At 48.2% G+C, this 9,739-nt stretch overlaps 1 protein-coding gene and 1 long non-coding RNA gene across 14 annotated transcripts in view; one reads left to right on the top strand and one right to left on the bottom strand.

The window, feature by feature from the left end:
- Window positions 1–1,197: 1,197 nt before the first annotated feature.
- On the bottom strand, window positions 1,198–2,459 carry LOC123585257. Its single transcript, XR_006706019.1, has 2 exons — window positions 2,350–2,459; window positions 1,198–1,672 (listed from the first exon to the last, which is right to left on the bottom strand). It is a non-coding gene; the product is annotated as an uncharacterized LOC123585257 (long non-coding RNA).
- Window positions 2,460–2,853: 394 nt separating this feature from the next.
- The window catches only part of AHCTF1 (AT-hook containing transcription factor 1), an 80,444-nt gene continuing 73,558 nt past the window's right edge, over window positions 2,854–9,739 (top strand). For 5 of the 13 annotated variants that reach the window (XR_006706018.1, XM_045453218.1, XM_045453212.1 and 2 more), the window contains exons 1-2: window positions 2,854–3,322; window positions 6,266–6,365. The gene's annotated coding sequence lies outside the window, so the exon portion shown is untranslated. Of the gene's footprint in view, window positions 3,323–3,497; window positions 3,706–6,265; window positions 6,366–9,739 lie in introns of those variants that run through there. The other 8 variants (XM_045453219.1, XM_045453213.1, XM_045453217.1 and 5 more) reach the window with 6 other exon arrangements.

Genomic DNA, 9,739 nt, shown 5'->3' with positions numbered 1-9,739 from the left:
GCATCCTCGAGACTTTTGACTGGAAAGCTGGGGCTTTTGGTGAATGTGCCAAGCTCTGCCTCTAGACTTCTTCCCAGCCTGCTCTTAACCTGCAGGTTAACCTCCAGCCCAGCCATCCCTGCTGCAGACTGGCATCCCCCATGGCCACATCCTTCTATCCTGGCCGTTTCTCCCATCTAATGGCGTTTTGTGAAAATACGAGTTTTTCATAAACATTCATTTCTATAGACTTTAGTCAACCGGGAGATTGTTGTAGGAGGAAACCAAGGACCTCCCTTCAGTCAACAGGTTTTCACTCTGATTCCAACCCAAAGTTTCACGCATCTTCCTAGTTTACTACTCACTAAATGTGTGAGTGCCTTCACCCCCTTCATTATTCTACATTCTTAAAGTCCTAATTTAGCTTTACACCTCCGACAAGGTGAAACGACCAGTCAATAAAATAAGAAATAACCATGAAAAAAAAAATACACATTAATAGTTCTTGAAGCTAATAAATAATTTGGCATATGCTTAGTTCAATGAAAAGAGGGAAAAGGGTTGAATGAGAGCTTTAAAGTGAAAATTCTGTTTTCAAATGAAATTAAAATAAATAACTAGCAGTTATAAGGGAAGCACTTAAAAAAATGTATAAGATTGGGGCACCCGGATGCCTCAGTCGGTTGAGCAATCGACTCTTGATTTAGGCTCAGATCATGATCTCACCGTTCATGGGTTCAAGCCCCGCATAGGGCTCCTCACTGTCAGCTCAGACCCTGCTTGGGACTCTCTCCCTCTCTCTCTGCCCCTCCCCCTCCCCCAATAAACTTAAAAAAAGTAAGCCATCTCTCAAAAATAAATAAACATTAAAAAAATGTAAGGTACATTCTGCTTTCATGGTAGCTGGGTGACAGGGGTGGTGGACGGATGGACAGAGTTGGAGGCAGATAGGGAAACAGACATAAAATAATACAATTAGCATATTTTCAGTGCCAGTTCTTAATAATTCATGTGGGCTGACCCTGAAGGGAGACTCAGCCTAGGGAGAGAGAAAAAGGGACGAGGGAGAGAGAAAAAAGGCTCGAGCTGGGCCTTGAAGGATATTGAGGTTTAGACAGGCGGAGAGGCTGGGGGACAGTGAAAGGCAAAGATACGTTTGGGGGAGAGTCGATATGAGATTTGTCAAGCCCACTGGCCAAGAAAGAATTCTTGAGACACTTCACAGTGAGGAAAGATGTTTTTATTATGGCATGGGAGAAGATCCGTGGGCAGAGTCGCGTTGTGACTGTCAGGAGTGACGGATCATACAGGGTTTTCTACCCTATGGAGGTGGAGGTGACTAGGGCTCCAGGAGATTGAGTCCAAGGTTCCTGGAGGTCTGTGATTAAGATTGTGTTTTCCTTGTAAATCATTAAGACAGTTACAAACTGTAGCGGAGTTTCAAGCTCTACATGACTGTGATCTTTATCGGTCGACCATTCCTTCTTCCTTTGCTTCGTTCTTAGCGGTTACTGGTACCTGAGGAATCCCCCCTCAAGGGGGGTGGGTTGTGCAGTGTCAGGGCCCGCTTTGCCCTCAGTTTGCCTTTTGCTCCCATCAGAGTGAAGAAAGGATCCTCACAGCTACAGAGGGAAATCAGGCAGGACAGGTAGGGTTGGTTCAGATTTTAGATAGCCATACAGAAACCATCCTGCTGGTAAGGACGGAAGGAAAGGTTAAAATCTGACTTAGGAAGTCCATTAAACTGCATAGTAAGTACGAGGAGATAGATTTTTGAATTTTACAACTGGCAGGGCCCTTAGAGAAAAGCTAACAGATGTCTATGTAACCCATTAGTCAATCCTCTAATCCAGTCCCCCTTACTCTACACATCTGATAACTGAAGCCCAGAGAGGTCACTCGATTTTCCTAACGTCACAAAGCTTCGGGAGCAGGAAGCCAGAATTTAGAACTCCTGTCTTCCGACTACCAAGACGTTTAGTAGTCACGAATGTAGGTGCCAAAGAAAGGAAGTGTAGGACAGGGGCAAGGCCCTGACACAGGCACATTTGCCAAAGGGGTGGTTTCTGTTTGAAAAAGCCTGTTTAAAATAATTAAGACAAACAACCAAAGGCCCCTTTTAACTGCTCCGCCACAACTTAGCCCAGCACCTTTGCAAACAAATACGTGATGTTCAGAGGCTGCTGTCAGTAAAGACACCAAAATTACAGAAAAAAGGAAATTATATTTCTACAAGGCAGCATATCTCAAAAGACATACGGGAAAGAGTAACAGAAAAGGATAAACTTTCCTGATTAACAAAAGCGGCCTGCTAGGATCTTCCTTTACCCCACGTTATGATCCTTTTATTGTTTACGATTAGGGACATACTAGGCATCTAATCGCTTGAAACGTGTTTGGGCACGAAAACCACCACAAGCTGAGGCGCCTCCCATGGGGGCAAAGACGGTCACGCGGCCGCTAGCAAGCGGGGCCACCTGCTAACGTGGCGACGACTCTCCCGCCACAGCGGCGCTCCCTCCCCCCGCCCGCGGGGCGGCGAGGAGGGCGGGTCCCGGCCGGTGCCGCGGACCGCGGGCAAGAAGACTACCACTCCCGACTTCGCGCGGGCCCGCGCGCCCGGCCGCCGCAGGCGTGTGGCGCGCAAGGCATGGCGGGACTCGTAGTTTCCATACACACACACCCCGCCCCCGCCTCGACCCCCGACCCAGTCAGAGCTTTGGAGGCGGGGAGATCCTGTTTTATGTAAATGACCGGCCCTTCCCCAGCCGGCTTCCCTTTCCTCCCTTACCCTCCCCCCACCTCCTCCTCCGAGAGTTTGAAAATTCCCGCGGAGCAGGCACCGAGGCCTCTACACTCGCGAGAACTCAGTCCTCCGCGCCGCCATCTCCTTCCCCCGCCGCCCTCCCTCCGCGCCCCGCGCCCCGGCACCCCGCCCCTGCCCCCTGCCCCCCCCAACCTGGGTCCCGCCCCGCCCCTCCCCTCCCCTCCCGGGTATATAGGACTCGGTCGGTCGGCCCAGGGTAATGCTCAGAACAGGGCTGGCGGCGTCAGCGTCGGGGACGCGGAGTCGCGGGGAGGAGGACCCGGAACCGCCGCGGCGTTTGAGTCGCTGAACGGCGCGCCGGCCTGCAGCCGGCGGAGGCGCCCGCAGGGCTGTGGGGCTGCCGCGGCCGGCGAGGTCGCGGGCGGAGGCTGGAGGTTCGGTGCGGCGGCGGCGGCGGCGAGCGCGCCCTGCCCGTGGCGGCGGCCGTGTCTCCCGGGAGATGCTGTGACGGCCCCGCGCGGGAGGAGCTCGCGCCCGGCCTCGCGCCCCCTGCACTCGGCCGTCCGCCTTGCGCAGGTAGGGGAAGGGCGGGAGGGGCCGGGCCGGCGCGCGAGGGCGGGTCCGCGCGGCCTGGGCCGCAGGGCCGCGGGCCTCCCCGCGCGCGGCCGGGGCGGCGGCCGGCGGGCGGACGCGGTTGGCGGCGGGGGGCGGTGCGTTCCGGGTCGGGGGGGGGGGCCTCCGGCAGCGGGTTACATAACCACCTCCCGGCAGAGCGGCAGCACATGGCGGCGGAGAGGCGTTGCGGGGTCCACCCCCCACGACTTCCCCGCCGGCGTCCCGCCCGCGCCGTTCTCCGGGGCGGTGGAGACCTTGGCCGGCCTGTCCCCGGCCGGGCCTGCGGGGCCGTGGGGCCGCTCCTGCGCCGGCGTGCGCTCCACATGCTCCTGGGCCTGGCTCGGGTGAGTGGGGGCGCGGGGAGTGGAAAAGTGCGGCGTGGAACCGCAGGACGTCTTGGAGCGGCTGTTAATCTGCCTTCCGTGTCCCCCCTGCCAACCTGAGGACCGTCACTTTGTTACTAGTTGACTTCTGCGGGGCGGTGGGGGCGGCGGTGTGTGTGCTCAGCGCCAACGGGGTCCATGCTCGCTGTTACCTTTTTTCAAATTGGCAGTTTGAGAAGTGTTTGGAGGAACCCGCGTCCTTTAGGATAAAACCCAGGTCTCTCGGAAACTCTGAACTTCAGTTGATTCTCAAAATATCCTAAAGAACCAGCAGATTTTAAGAAGCTCTCGTGAGCTTTGACTGTCTGGGTCAGTGACCGTGGGATGTCAAGCCCAGCTCAAGTTAATGCCCGCGGGATGCTCTAAGTGCGTTAAACGCCACCGGAGAAGTCTGCGTTCTCTCCATCCTGTAATTTTTGACCCCTTTTTTTCCCCCACAGCCTACTACCGAAGTGTTCCCAGGTCGCAAGACAGCAATAATTAAAATACATTTAAAAAATATTGTTCATGGGGGATAGACTCCTCTTGATTAAAGAGGAAATAAACATTGTCTTCTGACCATGAAGATGTTCAGGGACTCCTCATTTTTCTTGAGAAGGAAGACTGACTTCCCCAGGTTAGGTCAGCGGTCTCTAGAGGATACGTCTGTTCTGTCCAGACTCAACTGTGCTTCAGCTCTTCCAGAAAGCTCCCCGACTGCTGGGCCCATTTTCTTGGAAATGTATTTCTTGCTCTTTTGCTTGGAGCCTTGGGCGCGGTACCTGCTTTCTTTCAAGTTCTCAAATTTCACACCTTCCTCAGCTTAAATGCCATCTTTTCTAGTGACTTTTTCATTTCCCCTTCTCCCACATCATTTATCTTCTCTTGTAGCATTTATTTGTGTCTAATATTCTGTCCTTGATTATGTATCTCCTAGAACGCAACTCTTTGAGGTCAGGAAGCAGGTCATCTCTCTGCCCTTGCATTCCCTTCCCAGCACAACTTTTTAAAAGTTGCTTGGAGCTTCAAAAATGTTTGAGTTAACTTTGAAAGAGCAGCCACTACAAGGCTGGGGGTTTCAGAGTCCACTGGCAGCTTCTATGTGCATCATAATTCTTAGTCTGTACTGAAAAGAGCCAAAAAAAGTAAAAATGCATACAAAATGTTCTGTAGATGTTTGTTCAGTATATGTTACACTAGAATTACTGAGTTATTTGGTGGAATTCAGCTGCTTTCGAGCATATGTATGTTTCTACAGAACTGATTTGTGGTATTCTGTTGCTAATAAAATCTTTCCTAGTAATTTTGTGAATTTTGTTTTGCTTCTTAATGTGGAGACAACATGTGCTTAAAAATACTTAAAAATAAGTTGGATCCAGTACTGGAACCCAATATTGAGCCTTTTCTTTTCAAAGTTTTTTTTTTTTTTTTTAAGTTTATTTTTATTTTGAGAGAGACAGAGACAGCGCAGGTGGGGGAGGGGCAGAGAGGGAGGCAGAGAATCCCAAGCTGGCTCAGTGCTGAGAGTGCAGGGCTCAAACGCACAAAACCATGAGATCATGACCTGAGCCAAAACCAAGAGCTGGACGCTTAACTGACTGACCCACCCACGTGCCCCATGAGCTTTTTCTTTTTAATAGACTTTATTTTTTAGAGCCGTTTTTAGAGTCGTTCTGCTCACAGCAGAATTGAGTGGTAGGTACAGGGAGTTCCGGTACACTTTCCCCCATTAGCAACATCTCCCGCTAGTGTAGAACACTTGTTACCGTTGATGAACCCACATAGACACGTCATTGTCAGCCAAGTCCATAGTTTGTATTAGGGTTCACTCTTGGTGGTGTGTGTTCTGTGGGTTTGGGACAGATGTATAATGACATAGATCCACCATGCTAGGATCATTCAGAGTAGTTTTTACTGTTCTAGAAATTCTGTGTGCTCTGCCTCGTCCTCCTTCGCTCACTGCTAACCCCTGGTGACCACTGCTTTTTTTTTTTTTTTTTTTTTTTACCGTCTCCACAGTTTTGCTTTTTCCAGAATTGTCATGTAGTTGGAATCATGCAGTGCAGTATGAGCCCTTTCAGGTTGCCTTTTTTCACTTAGTAAGAATTCATTTGAGTTTCCTCCATGTCCTTTCATGGCTTGATAGCTCATTTCTTTTTCCAAGTTTTATTTGTTTGGTTTTTAAGTATTCTCTGTGCCCAATGCGGGGCTCCCAACTCAGGACCCTGAGATCAAGAGTTGCATGCTCTACTAACCGAGCCAGCAAGGCACCGCTCTCATTTCTTTTTAGCACTGAACAAATTCCATTGTCTAGATGTTCCACCATTTAGTCAACCCTTCATTCATTCTGAAGGACATTCAAAAGGACACCTTAGTCCTTAGTCCTCATACCTGTGAGGAAAGCTGTTTTAACACCTTTGTGTCATCTCTTGTGTGGACATAAGTTTTCACCTCCTTTGAGTAAATACCAAGAAGTATGATGGCTGGATCGTATGGTAAGAATATGTTTAGTTCTGAAAGAAACTGCCAAATTATCTTCCAGAGTGGCCGTTTCCACCAGCGGTGAAGGAGAGTTCCCGTTGCTCCACACCCTCACCAGCATTTGGTGGTGTCAGTGTTCCGGATTTGGGCCGTTCTAAAAGGTGTGCGGTGGTATCTCATTGTTTCAATACGCATTTCTCTGATGATATATGCTATGGAGCTTCTTTTCATGTGTTTATTTGCTATCCGCGTATCTTCATTAGTGAAGTGTCTGGTAAGGCCTTTGGCCTTTTTAAAAAATTTTTTTCTTCTTGTAAGGTTTGTTTATTTTTGAGAGAGAGCGAGTGAGCACGCACAGGCGAGCAGGGGAGGGGCAGAGAGAGGGAGACACAGAATCTGAACAGGCTCCAGGCTCTGAGCTGGCAGCACAGAGCTCTGCGGGGCTCAAACTCACAAACTGAGATCAGGACCTGAGCTGAAGTCAGATGCTTAACTGAGCCACAGGCTCCTCTGGCCATTTTTTTAATTGGGTGGTTTTCCTGTTGGTTTTTCAGAATATTGAGTTTTTAAAAATTGATTTTATTGTTCAACATGTCTATTTCTGTTCCCTGCTAGTATCTGGCTGTCCTAACTCACCGTGTTTTAGATCTGTTAGTTGCAAGGCATTGTGACTGTCTGGAATTCACAGGAACAAGATATGCTTTTTGACTTGTAGGAATTCATATGATGATGGGGAAGACCGGCAAACATAAGTAATGAATTTCAAAAATAATATTTATGATTGCTTACCTAAAGGTGGAAAGGAGTGAGCTCAGAGATCCGATTAAGTGGGAAAAGATGGGTCTATCCAGACCATGCTGGGAATTTAGCGTTTGAGTGGTGGACAGGGTCTTGGCAGATGGAGATGGAAAGGGTACAGCATAAAAGAGGGAAAGTACAAGGCTGTAGCAAACTGATGATGGTTTGGGGAGGCAACACTAAAGATAGTCTGGGGCTGACAGGTTGTAGAGGACTTTCATTGCCTGAGGCTGAGGCTGTTGGTTTTTATTTTTTTTAATTAAAAAAAAATTTTTTTAATCTTTATTATTTATTTTTGAGAGACAGAGTGTGAGTAGGGGAGAAGCAGAGAGAGAGGGAGACACAGAATGCGAAGCAGGCTCCAGGCTCCAAGCTGTCAGCACAGAGCTGGACGCAGGGCTCGAACTCACGAACTGTGAGGTCATGACCTGAGCCGAAGTCTGATGCTCAGCCACCTGAGCCACCCAGGAGCCCCGAGGCTGTTGGTTTTTGTATACGTAGTAGGGAATCATTGGAGGGTTTGGAGAAGGGAGTGACATAACCCATCTGTGCTTTATCAAGAAGATGAACAATATCTTTAGCTCATTGGCAGCCAGCACCACGTCATGCTCTGCCTACCTGGCCCTTGAGAAGGTGTTTAAACTTTCTAAATTCCCTTTCAGAGGCTGCCAGTGCTGGCATGTCACGAAGGCCGGGATTCTACTTAATCTTGTACGATACTGAGCTTGGCGGCTAAATGTGTGTTTGTGAACATGCATGTCTATATGGGATGTTCTTTCTAATCGTATAATTTTTAGAAGTTCTCTTCACTGTGCTTAAAATGTTAAAGTTCACACTGTAAATTTGGAATTCGAAAGGGCTTGCTTGAAACCAGTTTTTTCCCTGTAGATTCAAAGGCTAACTTGTAAATTTGAACAACTTTCTCTTTCATTCACTGAACACCTTTTCGAACTCCTTCACGTCAGGCACTATGATAAGTTAAGAGTTGGAGAGAGAAGTATTCACCTTTTCTAGAAGCTTGGGTGTGACATGAAGACCGTATAGAAGTGCAGCATTGCATGCATCAGTGAGTGGTAGAACTTGGACTTAAAGCCATTCTAATTCAAAGTTCCTGCCTTTTCTAGTACTCTGCATGGAGCCTGTGATTATCGTTCACCTTGCTACTTCTCCTTGAGAAGCCCCTTGAGAGCTTTGAGAAATTCTTTTTACTCTTGAGACAGGCATCAGTGTAGGGTGGAAGTTTAAGAACCCTGCTCTAATTCCGGACTATAGGCTTAAATTCCTGTAGGTAGGTAGAAGCTAAGTGTAATTAACTTGCAGGACCAAGAAGTGGATTTTAATTGTTACCTTAATCCTGAGAAACAATTGAATAAAGAGGGGACATGGTGAGATGAAGATAGAAAAAGACTTAGGAGGAAGCTAGGATTTCAGCATTTCATTTTTGTGCATTTTAGCATATGGTAAGCATTTAGTCTTGGTTGAATGAATTAAGGAATAGATTCAGAATCGATAAACTGATTATCCCTTGAGTGTGGGGGGTTAAATAGGATCACTAAAGAAGTTAGCACCTTCGAGAATTCAAAGTTCTAGAGTCTTCACATTTAATTTCAAGTTTCTAAGGATAGCACTAACCTAACATTGTTATACTGTTAACCTTTTGTGGAAATTTCTGGGCCGTAGGACAGACCTACAGTGTATTTGGGATTGCTGTAAAGGAGCACCTGTTGGGTGTGCTTGGATGTATGGTGTTGAAGTGGCTGTAGGCTGTCTTGTTACCAGCCTGAGTTGAAAGGCGTTCGGTTAGAGCAAAAGTGGCAGAGCTTTGGAGAAGTATGGCTGCACCCTGGATGTACCTTTACAGAAATCTGTCCGCATTATGCACTTGTGACTGGGCCCAGCAGAGAGAACATCACAGATCAATTTGAAAGAAGTACTTTTACAGAAAAGCTGGACCGCGAGTGTGCCTGAGAACCGGCGTGGCAGGCCTCTCCCCATGAAGACCAACACAACCTCACCACGCCCACCCCCTCACCCCCTCATGCTCCACCCCCATGTGCCACGTCTACTGACAAGAGTGTTGCAAAGCTTCAGCTCTAGTGGAAACAGCATCAGGTCTCTTTTCGCAGGCAGACCAGAGTGGACCCTAGTTGAAATTCGCCACGCTGTGGCCAAGGTCCAAACACTCCCCACTCAGGCGAGGAGAAATTCTGCAGAGGACTGATTTGAGAGAAAGAGCAGCCAAAACACAGCAGCCAAGTGCACACAGCATACACCAGAGACGCTTCCTGAAGCGCCAGGCCTTGGATAGTATATGACCTTTTCTTAGGATAGGCATTACTCTAAGGAGCAGTGTGTTAGGCTTTCCTAACACAGAGAAGAAGACAGAGCCCTAAGACAAAATGCCAAGATGGAGGAATTCATCTCAAAAGAAAGCAAGAAAAGGTCATGGCCAGGGATCTGATCGAAACAGATACAAGTAATATGCCTGATCCAGAATTTAAAACAATCTCAAGGATACTAGCTGGGCTTGAGAAAAGCATAGGAGACACCAGGGAGTCCCTTACCCCAGAGATAAAAGGTGTAAAAACTAGTCAGGCTGAAATAAAAAATATTGTAACAAAGATGTGAAACCAATTGGATGTGATGGAAGAAGATGAAGAATGAATCGGTGATACAGAAGATACAATTATGGAAAGTAAGCTGAAAAGAAGAGGGAAAGAAAAAATATTGGATCATG

This window comes from Leopardus geoffroyi, chromosome C3 (genome assembly GCF_018350155.1).
Source record: "Leopardus geoffroyi isolate Oge1 chromosome C3, O.geoffroyi_Oge1_pat1.0, whole genome shotgun sequence".
NCBI classification, from domain to species: domain Eukaryota; kingdom Metazoa; phylum Chordata; class Mammalia; order Carnivora; family Felidae; genus Leopardus; species Leopardus geoffroyi.
Note: the sequence above shows the minus strand (reverse complement) of the source record. Positions and strands in the feature narration are given on the sequence as shown.